Raw genomic sequence first — 12,288 nt, forward strand, 5'->3', positions numbered from 1 at the left:
GATGGCGAGCCTGTCCGCTGAGGGTGGACGCCCCGTCCGATAGAAGTGGACGAATCTGTTTTGATGTTTTGAAAATAAGGACCTACGCGGTTTGTAACGTAGACCCCGACGGCTGAAGATGGCGAACCTGTCCGCTGAGGGTGGACGCCCCGTCCGATAGAAGTGGACGAATCTGTTTAGATGTTTTGAAAATAAGGACCTACGCGGTTTGTGACGTAGACCCCGCCGGCTGAAGATGGCGAACTTGTCCGCTGAGGGTGGACGCCCCATCCGATAGAAGTGGACGAATCTGTTTTGAAATTTATTTTCTTTTTTGAAAATAAGGACCTACGTGGTTTGCGCCGTAGACCCCGTCGGCTGAAGATGGCGAGCCTATTTTAAATTTGAAGACTTTATTTTTCGAAAACTGAGGACCTGCGCGGCTAGTGACGCAGACCCCGCCCGCTGAAGGTGGGCGAGCCCTGTCCGCTAAGGGTGGACGCCCCGCTCGCTGGAGGTGAGCGAACCTGAATTCGTCTTTTCGATTTGGGATTCGTGTGCCGCGATCTTGCCCGATTGAGGTGGGCAAGTCCCTATTTCATTTCTTTTCTTGTGATTTCTTTTGAGAATTTCTTTTTGTTCATTCTTGTAAGAGCGAATTCCTTCGAGGGATGCTCGGATTTAGTTGCAACCTGAATGTGGGTTGACAACGTGCTTAGGCGGACCATTGTCTTGTGGTCATCTTCCTTCATGGTTTTGAGCTAGTCCTTACGGCTCAATTTTTCCACTACCTGGGTCTTTGATTGGGGGACCATGTATAAGTATCAACGGCGACCTTTGTCTTGAGGTCATAAACCGGTTCTTTTTCTTTTGAGATTATCCAAACACGGGACTTTGTACAGCGTAGTCTGGGAATATTGTTTTAACTTTGCATACCTTTTTTTTTTGAGATATATTTTTTTTCCTTTCGAGCCACCAAGTACTCGTGCTTGGCGGTCAGTTCTTGTGAAAGGGGTTCTTTGGGGATACGCATTTTGTAATGTCCTTGATTGTGTTTGGGATCGTGCTCGTAAGTGCTAGCGATATTCGTAGTGGTGTGCTACTCTTGACAAAGTCGTGAGGTGCAACTTTCTGTAAGGAAATTGGCAATTTTCGAGTCAAATGGATGCGGCAGGGCCCAATAGAAGTTAGGGCCTTTTTTGAGCCTGGGTTCATTTACGGCGCCCAGGCCTGGGCGTTTAAATAATTCACGCCCAGGTGGGGCGTTGAAAGTGTTGTTTGGGCTGGTCTTTTGATGACACAGTTGGCCTCTTGTTCATTCGTTTATTTCACTTGGAAGTTCTATGTATTCTCTTTTCTTTTGTTTTTTCTTTGTTTTTAGAACGTGATGATTTTCTTGAGAAGCTGTAGCCGATTGGTGGACTACGGTGCTTGTCGCTTTGGGGCGATTATTTTAAGGAACTGTTGTTCTTAAGGCGTACAATTATTGCAATAATTGGGCGAGTCTATATGTCCCGAGGAACATACCTTGAGGCGTAAGACATTGACCGCTCTTGTTGTTGCATATTTTTCCTTTTGAACGTGTTCGTGAATGTTCGATACTTAGAATGATGATATGTATGTGCGAACGAGCGTTCATAGAATGGCCGTTGTGTGCGGTCCATTAATCAGTTTGCTTGAATTGTTTCATTTTTTTTTTTGAGCAACGACTGATTTTGAATAGTTTGCTTAGAAGCTTGATAGGGTTCAGGCCCATTCATGAAGTGGGCTCAAACATCGTGCCCTTTCGATTGTTCAAACATTTGCTTCGAGATTTTTTATTTTGCTATGGTTGTTTCGTAGCTTGGAGCTCCCAAGTATGCATGTTGGGACGCTTCCTTTTGGCGTACGATTTTTGTAGGTTCTTTCGAGAAAGATGCCTTGGGGTTCCGCTCGTGTAGGTGCGAGCTATCCCTTCCGTGGTAGGTAATATTTTGCTACCTTTAATCCTTAATGTAGAAGTCGTGTGGCTTGCATTTTGAATTTGGGCGATAAGTAGTCTTTGCCTCTTTTACACGTGCTCTTGGTCGTGCCTACATTAGTGCAACATGCCTTACTCTTCTTTTAGACTTGTACCGTGGGACGGTTGAACTTATGGTGCGACGTAGGCTTGTGTGGCCTAACGGCGTGTCTTAGAACATTCTTCCAGGTGTTGGGATATCATTTGCATTGGAGTATTTCATCATGCCTTGTTCAGGTGCTCGAATAAGTGTAGCACCTTCCGCGTGGGTTTGCACGGCTTATTACTTCGTTCGATGCGAGGATTCATAGGTGTTTCTTTCTTGTTTATATATCAGGGCAAGATTTAGCAAGCAGAGATATTCAGCGCCCAAGCTGGGGCGTTAAAGATATCGGCGCCCAGCTCTGGGCGTTGAAAATGATTTCTGGGCAGAACTTTGACAGTTTTTTTTTGATTTTTTTTCTTTCGCTTTTGCTTTGGAACGATGTAGACTGGGTAACGGGCGCTTTATAGGGCGAGCGTTATGTGTAGTGGTTTGATCGGAGTTTTGGTGACTCGCGATTTTCAGTTACCCTTGTTAGTGGGGTGACTTTATATATTCTAAGTAGTGCTTTAGAATTTGGGAGGGGTTGTAGCCATTCTAAGGTTCGTTTTGCACGATTAAAGCTTAGGATTGAGCCCCTATGACATATGTATAGCATTAGCGTCGAGAATTTGCGATAAAATCGTCATTTCGAGCATTTTTAGAGTGTTTTTCTCAAGCCCTCAATTGTAGCTACGGGATTGGCTTGGTGCTATAATGCTTTGCATACGTTTTTATGCATTCATGGTGACACGGATCATGAATAGTTTGAACCAGACTCGTTTAGTGCGAGGTATGTTCGAGTAGTGATTTGCTACTTCTCTTGTAAATGTCGTATTGTGCGACATTGCCATGGTCAAAGTAGTCACATGTTGAAGTGTGCCTTGACCAAAAGCTAGGTGCCTTTCTTTACCCATAATCATATTTATAGATCTTTTTGACTCACTTGCAACATCGAGATAAATGCATACTTAGATTAAACCAATGACACTTTATTATGTTCGAAGAAGTCTTTGAAAATTATTTGAAATCCGAGTCCTACTATGTATAATCCGAGGTGTCCTAAGTTTGACTTATAGAAGGGTTCGTACAAGATTACATGAGTGAATCAAAATACTGTTACGATTTTTGGAATGTTGTCTAAGGATTTGCTGGAAGCCAGGGTGCAGGCGTCAAGACATACTTGTGCCCATTTGGCATATGCTTTAGGCTTTTAGGGCCATCTTTTCCAAAATTGCGGGAATATAAACCATTTTCAAATTGACTTAGATTTACTTGGTGTATGTCTGTATAAAAGGTCGAGGTATACTTAGTTCCTTCCCTATCTCTTTCATTTCAATTTTTAGCCCCCAGTTACTGTTATGTCTTCCCATTAATAATGTTTTCAGATTTCGATTTTAGATGCCCGTGTCATATGTCTGAGTAGGGTGAGCCTTGGTTAAGTGCCAAGTCCTATTGACAATGTCTGATTTTTTTTTTCAAAGGGGATTTGCGAGCATTTGAGTTACCATGAACGGGTGCCCTGAGCTCGAAGGAACGATGGGGCGACGCCGTAGAACAATCCTCTTTATTGCAAGCTTACTGCCCTTATTACTTGTTGGCGATTATGACTGTGTCTTAGTGGTGAAAGAAGGTCTTTAAGTGAGTTAGTTCGCTTTAGGGAGAGTCAAGTCGAGTACTTTAGAGGTCATGGACGCTTGCGCTAGCCCCCATTTAATTGAGGCAAAGTGGTCTTTTGAGTCTTGGCTAAGTGCCTAGGAGTGTGAGTGCTCCTTCTGGCAAGGGTACGTTCCCTTATTATTTTTCGATGTGTGCTCATTAATTTTGGCATCTTGATGACTTGGATTCTTCTTTTGACTTAAATCTTTCTTTCGACTTGGGTTGCAAGTAATTAAATTTCAATAAGGGACTCTATTTCTTATTCTTGTTATTTCTATAGGCTTTAATATTGGTTGCAAATTGGTTGGACCGAATCATGGATTGCCTACGTATCCGCCTTAAATAAATTTAATTTGGAATCAGGTCTTGCGTAGTTCTTATCCTAGAAAATGGTTTCTTAGAATGCCGAATTCGATAAGTATGTTCTGAGATGGAAACATATTATTTGAAACGGTAGAATAAGTGAACTTTATTATTATTTTAATCTTCCGCTTTGCCGTAAGCCAAAAATTTGTTTTATATTTTTTTGAGTACATAATTCTTTTGAGTACATGTATTTTTTGGTACGTATATCCGAATACGTGCTGTACCCCTCCAAGTGTTCGTTATTTTTCCGTGCATGTGCGGATAAAATGACGAGCACTTCTGGACAAAATTTTAGCAAGCAGAGAGATTCAGCGCCCAGGCTGGGGCGTCAAAGGTTTCGGCGCCCCGCTCTGGGCGCTGAAAATAATTTCTGGGCGGATCTTTTTTTGTGCGCTAAATCCTTCTTTATTTCTTTTTAGACTAACTTTAGAGGCGCTTTTGCAAAGTTTCTTTTTTATTATTCACGTTTTTTTTGTGCACTTTTCATTTGTCTTCCTTTTTTATTTGTGACTCAAGACGGCTTGAAAGATGGGTTGATAGGATAATTTGTATAGGTATTTAGTCAAGCATGAGGATTACATCTGCTAGGACTCATAATTTGCAGTCTCAAACTAGTGTCACGAGTTTACATCAACTAAGGTCAATGAGTAGCATGGGGACGGCTCAAGGGTATATCAACAGGATGTATCCACACAAGTTATATGGTCATTATGCTAATGGTGGTGTAAGAACGGGTTTGGGCTTTTGGAAATAATGGGCATGACGCACGTGTCCATGGCCGTACGTGGTTTGTAGTTGACGACAAGCTCAGGACCAAGAGTCGAGGTAATGGTTTCTTGAGTTATGGCAATGAGAACATGGATGGGTTAAATGAGCTGAACAGGGGCGCCAGAGCGAAGGCGTCTATAAGGATTGGAAAGGGTAGGCATCGTAGAACTTTATGATTTGGATTGGTTGACTCAATTCCTTTCCTCCGTTCACTTGGGTAAATTTCGCACCTTGGGAGGTACGGGCTAAGTATTTCATGGCTTGCTCTTTTCGCTCTCCCTTTTTTCTTTCTTTTTAAGTATTTCTTTTTGCTTGGGATTTCTCCCCAACATAAATCCTTCGAATTTTTCATTTGGGCTAAAAGGTTGATGGTTGTGGTCTTTGAGTCACGAGGCGAGACTGAGTGAGCCTCGTTTGGTGGGCCTATAGTGGAACTTTAATTTTAGTAGGCCTAGGGTGGACCTTTAAATTGTCTTGCTTTGCAAGCGTATTTAGTCGTTTCTTATGCAAATAGCGTAGATTCAAAATGTTGTTTTTACCTTATTGAATTTTAACGAAAGAATTACATCGAAAGTAATTTTTTGTTTCTTTGAGATTCCAGTTTCTGGGATTTAATTGGAAGTTGTGATTTAGACTCAAACTTTCATTAATCTTTCTGATTATAACCCGTGAATGAATACAAGGAGGTGGCCTAGACTCAAAATAATGACGTGGCGTAAGCCTATAATACTTGACCAAGCGACTCTCAGACTTAGGCTAATTGGACCATAACTTTCGTTGGTTGACACTTTAGATTTTAACCCTTGGGTGTTCATTTGTCATGCGTCATTTTGCTTAATGTTGGCAAGGTAGTTAATTGGGGAGATCGAATTTTCAAGACTAGAATCATTAGTGCGGCTTCTCTCTTAGTGTGTATTGCTTTTACCCCAATGGTAGCCTTATGGCATGCCGATTTGGGTATTTTCATGGTTGATCATGTTGCATTCATGGAAAATCTTTTAGTCCGTACTTAGTAGTATTTTAAGGAGCGAGTGACTCGAGAGGACTATGATAGTCGTGACCCAATGTGATTATAAGCCTTGGGGCCATTAATTTTTTCTTTGCCAATGGTATTAACACCTTAGGTTCACTTTGGGGGTTGTGCGACTATGGGGGAAAGATTTCCAGAATGTGACCGTTTCTATTTTGCAAAATACTATAATATATTCTTTTTATTGGTGAGAGAGAGTATTGAGGCCGTGGATTTCTAGCAAGGGATGACAATTACATATGGGTGCTCATTGATTTAAATGTTAGGAAGGGAGACTCAATATGGTTTAACTTTTTAGCTTGCAGAACGACACCAAGCATTAGGACCGATTCTATGGATAAGACAACTGAGACTCAGGATTTAGATTGTACTTTGTCATAGCCTAGTCTAGACTCGGATTTACTTATTTTTCATTTAAATATTTATTTTTTTCTTGAAGACTTTTATTCGAACATCATGTTTTGAATATTTTTCCCATGTGACATTCAAGGTCGTTTAATTAGCATGCTCGGTTTTGGTGCTGAGCATTGTCGTCGTAGGAGGCCTAACAACGACACAAAGAGTTATTTATTTTTTTAGCTTTTAGTCGCTTTTAGAGTCGAGTGCCTTTTCATACGCCCCTGCAGCAATTTTTACGAAAAGTTTTTTTTTGCTACGTATATTTTTTCATGCGCGGGCACCAAGGCTGCTGTGCCTGACCAAAAGGCCAGGCAGCAACTTCAGCGCCCAGCAGTGGGCGTGAGAAACTTTGGCGCCCAGCCAGGGGCGTTGAAAATGCGTCCCTGGCTGTTTCTCGTATTCTGTTTGCGTATACTTTTGTTTTTGCGACTTTAGTTTCGCGTGCTTGCCTTATAACGTCCTTTACGCGTTGTGCAGCATTTGTGGGATTCGTTACAGGCCATCCCGAGCGTCGCTTATTTTTGTGGCGATCGTTCGGGCTTGCGGAACACGTATTTTGGTATAACTCTTTGGCTAATTGGTTCATGAATGTTTGGGCAATTTTTAAGGTCGTTGGTTTTCTAGGATAGTTTGTCACACACAATCACATATTTCGCTACACATAACTACATTACAAACAGGGATTTGAAAATTAAATATGCCACGTAGTGTATGATAGGCTTCTATGGGTAGTTTATTTGTGCCTGGCTTGGTACCGCTTCTATCGTAGATCCAACACATGCCTCGGTCGAGGTAGTGTCTTCAACAGACGAATTTCGCTCAAGAGGCCAACCCGCAAGTGCAAGCCAAGGGGGCATGCAGGCGAGAGGGACCTAATGAGCGAGCGATTGGGTTCGGGATAGGTGTACTACCTGCACAAGTACCGAGTGGGAAACATGCGCAGCGTATGCACCCCCCTATTGGCAAAAAAAGGTATCCTTAGTCCCAACTCCCGAGGGAGCCGAGATTCGTTATGCGGTTCTGCCCGTTCACATTAATATGCTGATTTTCAGGTCGTCCCAACTTGATGGGGAAATAAACGCGGGGTAGGATCGTTTCACCCTTCGGCTATTTTGATTACCTACAAGCACGAGTATTTCCTTCACTATCCCCAGTGGAGTCGCCATTGTGAGGGGGTCGAAAAAGCACGAGGCTAATGCGTGACCTTGTCCCTCGTGGGTGTGACGATTCTTTTTATTCAATCAAGTGTAATTGGATTTCCTGTGAGTATACACCCAATTGACTAGTAATATAGGAGTCGCCATTCAGTTTTTAACGACAATGAGAAAAACTGACAAAACCCGGTTATCGTGACATAAAGGGAGTGCAATTATGTTTGACCACGACGGCCGTAGGTTCCCTTGTGATCCCTGGTGTGGGGATCTCTCAATATACACCCGCAAGGTAGAGATTGAGGGTTCGGGGGACTGTAACTACCGAGAGGAGTACTTCGCTCGTCGATAACTCCAGAGGCAGGATATCCTTACTAGCTCAGCATAAATAATTGAAGGGACATGCATTAACTATTAAACTAATCTGAGTTGATTTTAGCAATGTGCAACATATAACACTAATTCGATCGTGATTATCTGATTTAAGTAGGATTACGGGACCTAGCATGATAATCCGATTTCCCAAAAATATTATATTTGTTAGACGTGATAGAACAATCAGATTAGGTTAATTTAACAGTTCATAAAAAGGGCGAGGAAAGCAGTTAAATCATCGAAAAGGGACACATTACACTAGTAGAAAAAACCCTTATTGCAGCGGGCTTTTAGACCCCTGTTGCAGCGTACATCGTATGCTGCAACTGGGGGGCCTGCAACAAGTCTGAACTTGTTGCAGCGTACAATGTTCGCTGCCAAAAGTGGTTTTTTGCAGCGTACATATGCCTGTACGCTGCAACAAGTGTCTAAATTTTGGCTAAAATCTTGACTTGTTGCAGCGTACAAATAGGTGTACGCTGCAAAAAACCCAACCTGTTGCAGCGAACATCTATTTGTACGCTGCAATAGGTCTGGTTTTTGCCAAATTTTACACCCTTGTTGCAGCGTACATATATATATGTACGCTGTAACAAGGGTGTAAAATTTTAGTTTTAGGGATACCTAGATTGCCCAAATACAGAAACCTGTCACAACAATAATAGAATATCGCAACCTGTATAACAAATATAAAAACAATAAATAGTATTTTGAAGATATCCCAAAACAAAAGTGCACGTACCATATACATTTAAATATATGTATGTTCCATTTTCAACATATGCATACATTTTAACATAAAAGATTGTTCTATAATATCTAAACTAACTCGATCAAGCGCCCCTAGGCCAATAATAAATACTTGCATCCCATTGCTCACGAACCACATCAATTTCCTCACTAGCATAAGACGTATTCCTCGGAGTATAGACCTTTACAAAAACAAAAAAAATATCACATTTTAACATTCAAGCAACTAATGGCAATGTCCTAATAGTCTAAAACACGAAGCAAGAGTAAGGAAAATTAATTAATTACCTCATCTAGCCTTAGGTTATGCATATTAAACATGTAATAAGTTTAAAATGAGTATTAGGTTCTATAGTTCAAAGTTGGGAGCGAAAATGCCTCATTTTAGCCTAAATATGACCTACAACGACCAAACAAGCCTTAAATGTACATAAGTAGATTAGAATAAGTCTTAGAAACTTAAAAATAAGCATATTAATCATATAATAAGTTTAAAATGAGTTCTTAGGTTATTTAGTTCAAAGTTGGGAGCGAAAATGTCTAAATATGACCTATAACGACCCAATGAGTCTTAAATGTGCATAAATAGATTGGAATGAGTATTATAAAGTTAAAACTAAGCATATTAATCATGTAAAAGGTTTAAAATGATTCTTTATATTCTTTAGTTCATAGTTGGGAACGAAAATGTCATTTTAGCCTAAATATGTCCTATAATGACCAAACAAGCCTTAAATGTGCATAAATAGATTGGAAAAAGTCTTAGAAAGTTAAAACTAAGCACATTAATCATGTAAAAGGTTTAAAATGACTCTTTAGGTTCTTTAGTTCAAAGTTGGGAACGAAAATGTCATTTTAGCCTAAATATGACCTATAACGACCCAATGAGCCTTAAACATGCATAAATAGATTGGAACGAGTCTTAGAAAGTTAAAATTATGCATATTAAACATGTAATAAGTTTAAAATGAGTCCTTAGGTTCTTTATTTCAAAGTTGGGAGCGAAAATGCCTTATTTTAGCCTAAATATGACCTATAACGACCAAACAAGCCTTAAATGTACATAAGTATATTAGAATAAGTCTTAGAAACTTAAAAATAAGCATATTAATCATATAATAAGTTTAAAATGAGTCCTTAGGTTATTTAGTTCAAAGTTGGGAGCGAAAATGTCATTTTAGGCTAAATATGACCTATAACGACGCAATGAGCTTCAAATGTGCATAAATAGATTGGAATGAGTCTTATAAAGTCAAAACTAAGAATATAAAACATATAGTAAGTTTAAAATGAGTCCTTAGGTTCTTTATTTAAAATTTGGGAGCGAAAATGCTCATTTAGCCTAAATATGACCTATAACGACCAAACAAGCCTTAAATGTGCATAAGTAGATTGGAATGAGTCTTGGAAACTTCAAGCTAAGCATATTAATCATGTAAAAGGTTTAAAATAAGTCCTTAGGTTCTTTAGTTCAAAGTTGGGATCGAAAATGTCATTTTAGCCTAAATATGACCTGTAACGACCCAATGAGCCTTAAATGTGCATAAATAGATTGTAATGAGTCTTAGAAAGTTAAAACTATGCATATTAAATGTATAATAAGTATAAAATTAGTTTTTAGGTTCTTTAGTTCAAATTTGGGAGCGAAAATGTCTCATTTAAGCCTAAATATGACCTATAACGACCAAACAAGCCTTAAATGTGCATAAGTAGATTGTAATAAGTCTTGGAAACTTAAAACTTAACATACTAAACATGTAAATCAGAAGAGAGGGTGCAAGAAAATGATGTGCAACAGAAAATGGTTGTAGGAAAATAATTTCACCTGACTGACGAATCCGGTGTCAAGCATCCAATGAACAGGGATGTGAAAAGACTTGAATCCGGTGGCTGCTGATTCTCTTAGTCGCGACAGATTATAAACCCCGTGCTCTAATCTGTTTCAATTAGCATATCATGAAATTGCATTAGCTAGTTGAAATCAAAATGTTATACAGAATTGCAACAAAGAAAAATGAACATGAAAAATGGATGTTGTTGCATGTAGTAACAAAACGATTACCGTGGTCCTGGTCAAATACCTCTAGGACTTGCAGAGGATCGAGTGACTCTTAGTGATTATGAAGAAGGCGAACTGCAGCATTGAGCATTGGTTCCTTACCGTTCTGTGGATCCAAATGCATATCAAGCAACCTAATGGTCATGAAATAAAAAATCAATTAGAATATATTTAGAACTCTGTTTGACACATTCAAAAAAATCGTTAGAGGTTTTGGCTTTTGAGTAAAAGTCAAAATTCATAAGGCTATAACTCCTAAATATAATCCAAATAGTGTGACTAGTTTCTACGATTTCTGATATACCTCCACAATTTGAGCAACAGTCGAGCTGCTTTGAAGACTATCCAGGTACTTCTCTGGATGCACCTGTAAACAATTGAACTCCCAATTAGAAATTGCTTAAGAGGCAATGGACCAACAACTGCTTGTAATACCATGTTCGTATAATTATTCATCCTTAGAAATCATCATGCTCCCACCACCCCAGCCCCCCAACAAAACTCTAACGCGCACTTTAAGAAGAATATGTATACTTGGCCTGTACAACTCTCAACTTTAAAGAATCTTCAAAAAAAAAAAAACTTTGTTCCTTGGTAGAAGGTGTGTGCATTTGTAAATGGTCTGATTTGTGTATCACTTTTCCCATGTTCAACCTTGTTTAACATAGTTGAATCAAACTTGAGTTTCCAGACGAGCTCAAACAGTTTTTTAAACTTGATTCATTTAAGAATCAATATGTTCAAGTTCAGCTCGTTTATTAATTGAGCTAAGCTCATAGGCGGACTTCTTTTTCCTTTAGATCATTTAACTAAAAAACTCATCAACGGGCCATAATTTATATCTGGTTAAGTTATTTTTGTTTTGAGGAAGTATGAGAATTGGATAAACCCGAGAATTTAGAATATGCAAAAAAATGTTATTGAATGAGATTTTCAGGAAGCGATTATACCTCCAGGCACCTTGTTACAACCTTGCCATTTTGAAGCACATACTGCAGCATTGTAGCCCGACGATCTGAGAAGCTTCACCAAAGCATAATGAATACAATTTCCATAGCATAGACCAGATTTAACAAGCTGGAGCTCGTTTACATCCATAGAAAGTAAAAGAGATTGGACCACAAACTGCAAGTCACTCTCATACTGATCCACCGAGCGCTTAAAGAACTGCACAATGACAACGAGCAAATATAAATCTCTCCTTCACAGATATACAGAAGAACTCACAGAGTAGGTACAAGAAAAGGCAGGGCAATATCTTATGTGATAGGCATCAAATCACAAAAGCTATATCAATAGAGTAAAAAAATGAACCAAATTGAATACTAATAGTATAATACTATCACAAATCAGACTTTGTTTTTCCTCAAAAAGTAAAGTTTCTATTAAAATGTATTTGTTTAGGGACACAGACAGAGAAGCTGCTTCTAACAGAAGGATCAAAACTCAAACTACAGAGTAAAAGTACTTGATTTTCCTCAAAGTAAAGTTTCAATAATTTTAGAACAGAATTACATTCCCTCATTTCCAAGAAAGTATCAATCACATCTACACATTTCTTTGGAAGTTGCTTCCGCAAATTCATATCCGTAACTGAAAGCTATCATTGTCCAAACACAATTATTGTAAAGTAATCCAATTTTCCAAGAACTATCAACCATTTCCATCAAA

General features: G+C 39.2%; 1 long non-coding RNA gene across 2 annotated transcripts; it reads right to left on the reverse strand.

Moving 5' to 3' along the window:
- Positions 1–8,552: 8,552 nt before the first annotated feature.
- Positions 8,553–11,867, reverse strand: LOC130459918 (uncharacterized). 2 transcript variants are annotated; one of them, XR_008919647.1, is made up of 5 exons: positions 11,568–11,867; positions 10,922–10,984; positions 10,640–10,751; positions 10,384–10,495; positions 8,553–8,740 (listed from the first exon to the last, which is right to left on the reverse strand). It is a non-coding gene; the product is annotated as an uncharacterized lncRNA (long non-coding RNA). The 2 variants fall into 2 exon arrangements; XR_008919648.1 differs by having other exon boundaries at positions 10,621–10,751.
- Between the last annotated feature and the right edge of the window lie 421 nt (positions 11,868–12,288).

Source organism: Spinacia oleracea, chromosome 4 (assembly GCF_020520425.1).
Source record: "Spinacia oleracea cultivar Varoflay chromosome 4, BTI_SOV_V1, whole genome shotgun sequence".
NCBI classification, from domain to species: domain Eukaryota; kingdom Viridiplantae; phylum Streptophyta; class Magnoliopsida; order Caryophyllales; family Amaranthaceae; genus Spinacia; species Spinacia oleracea.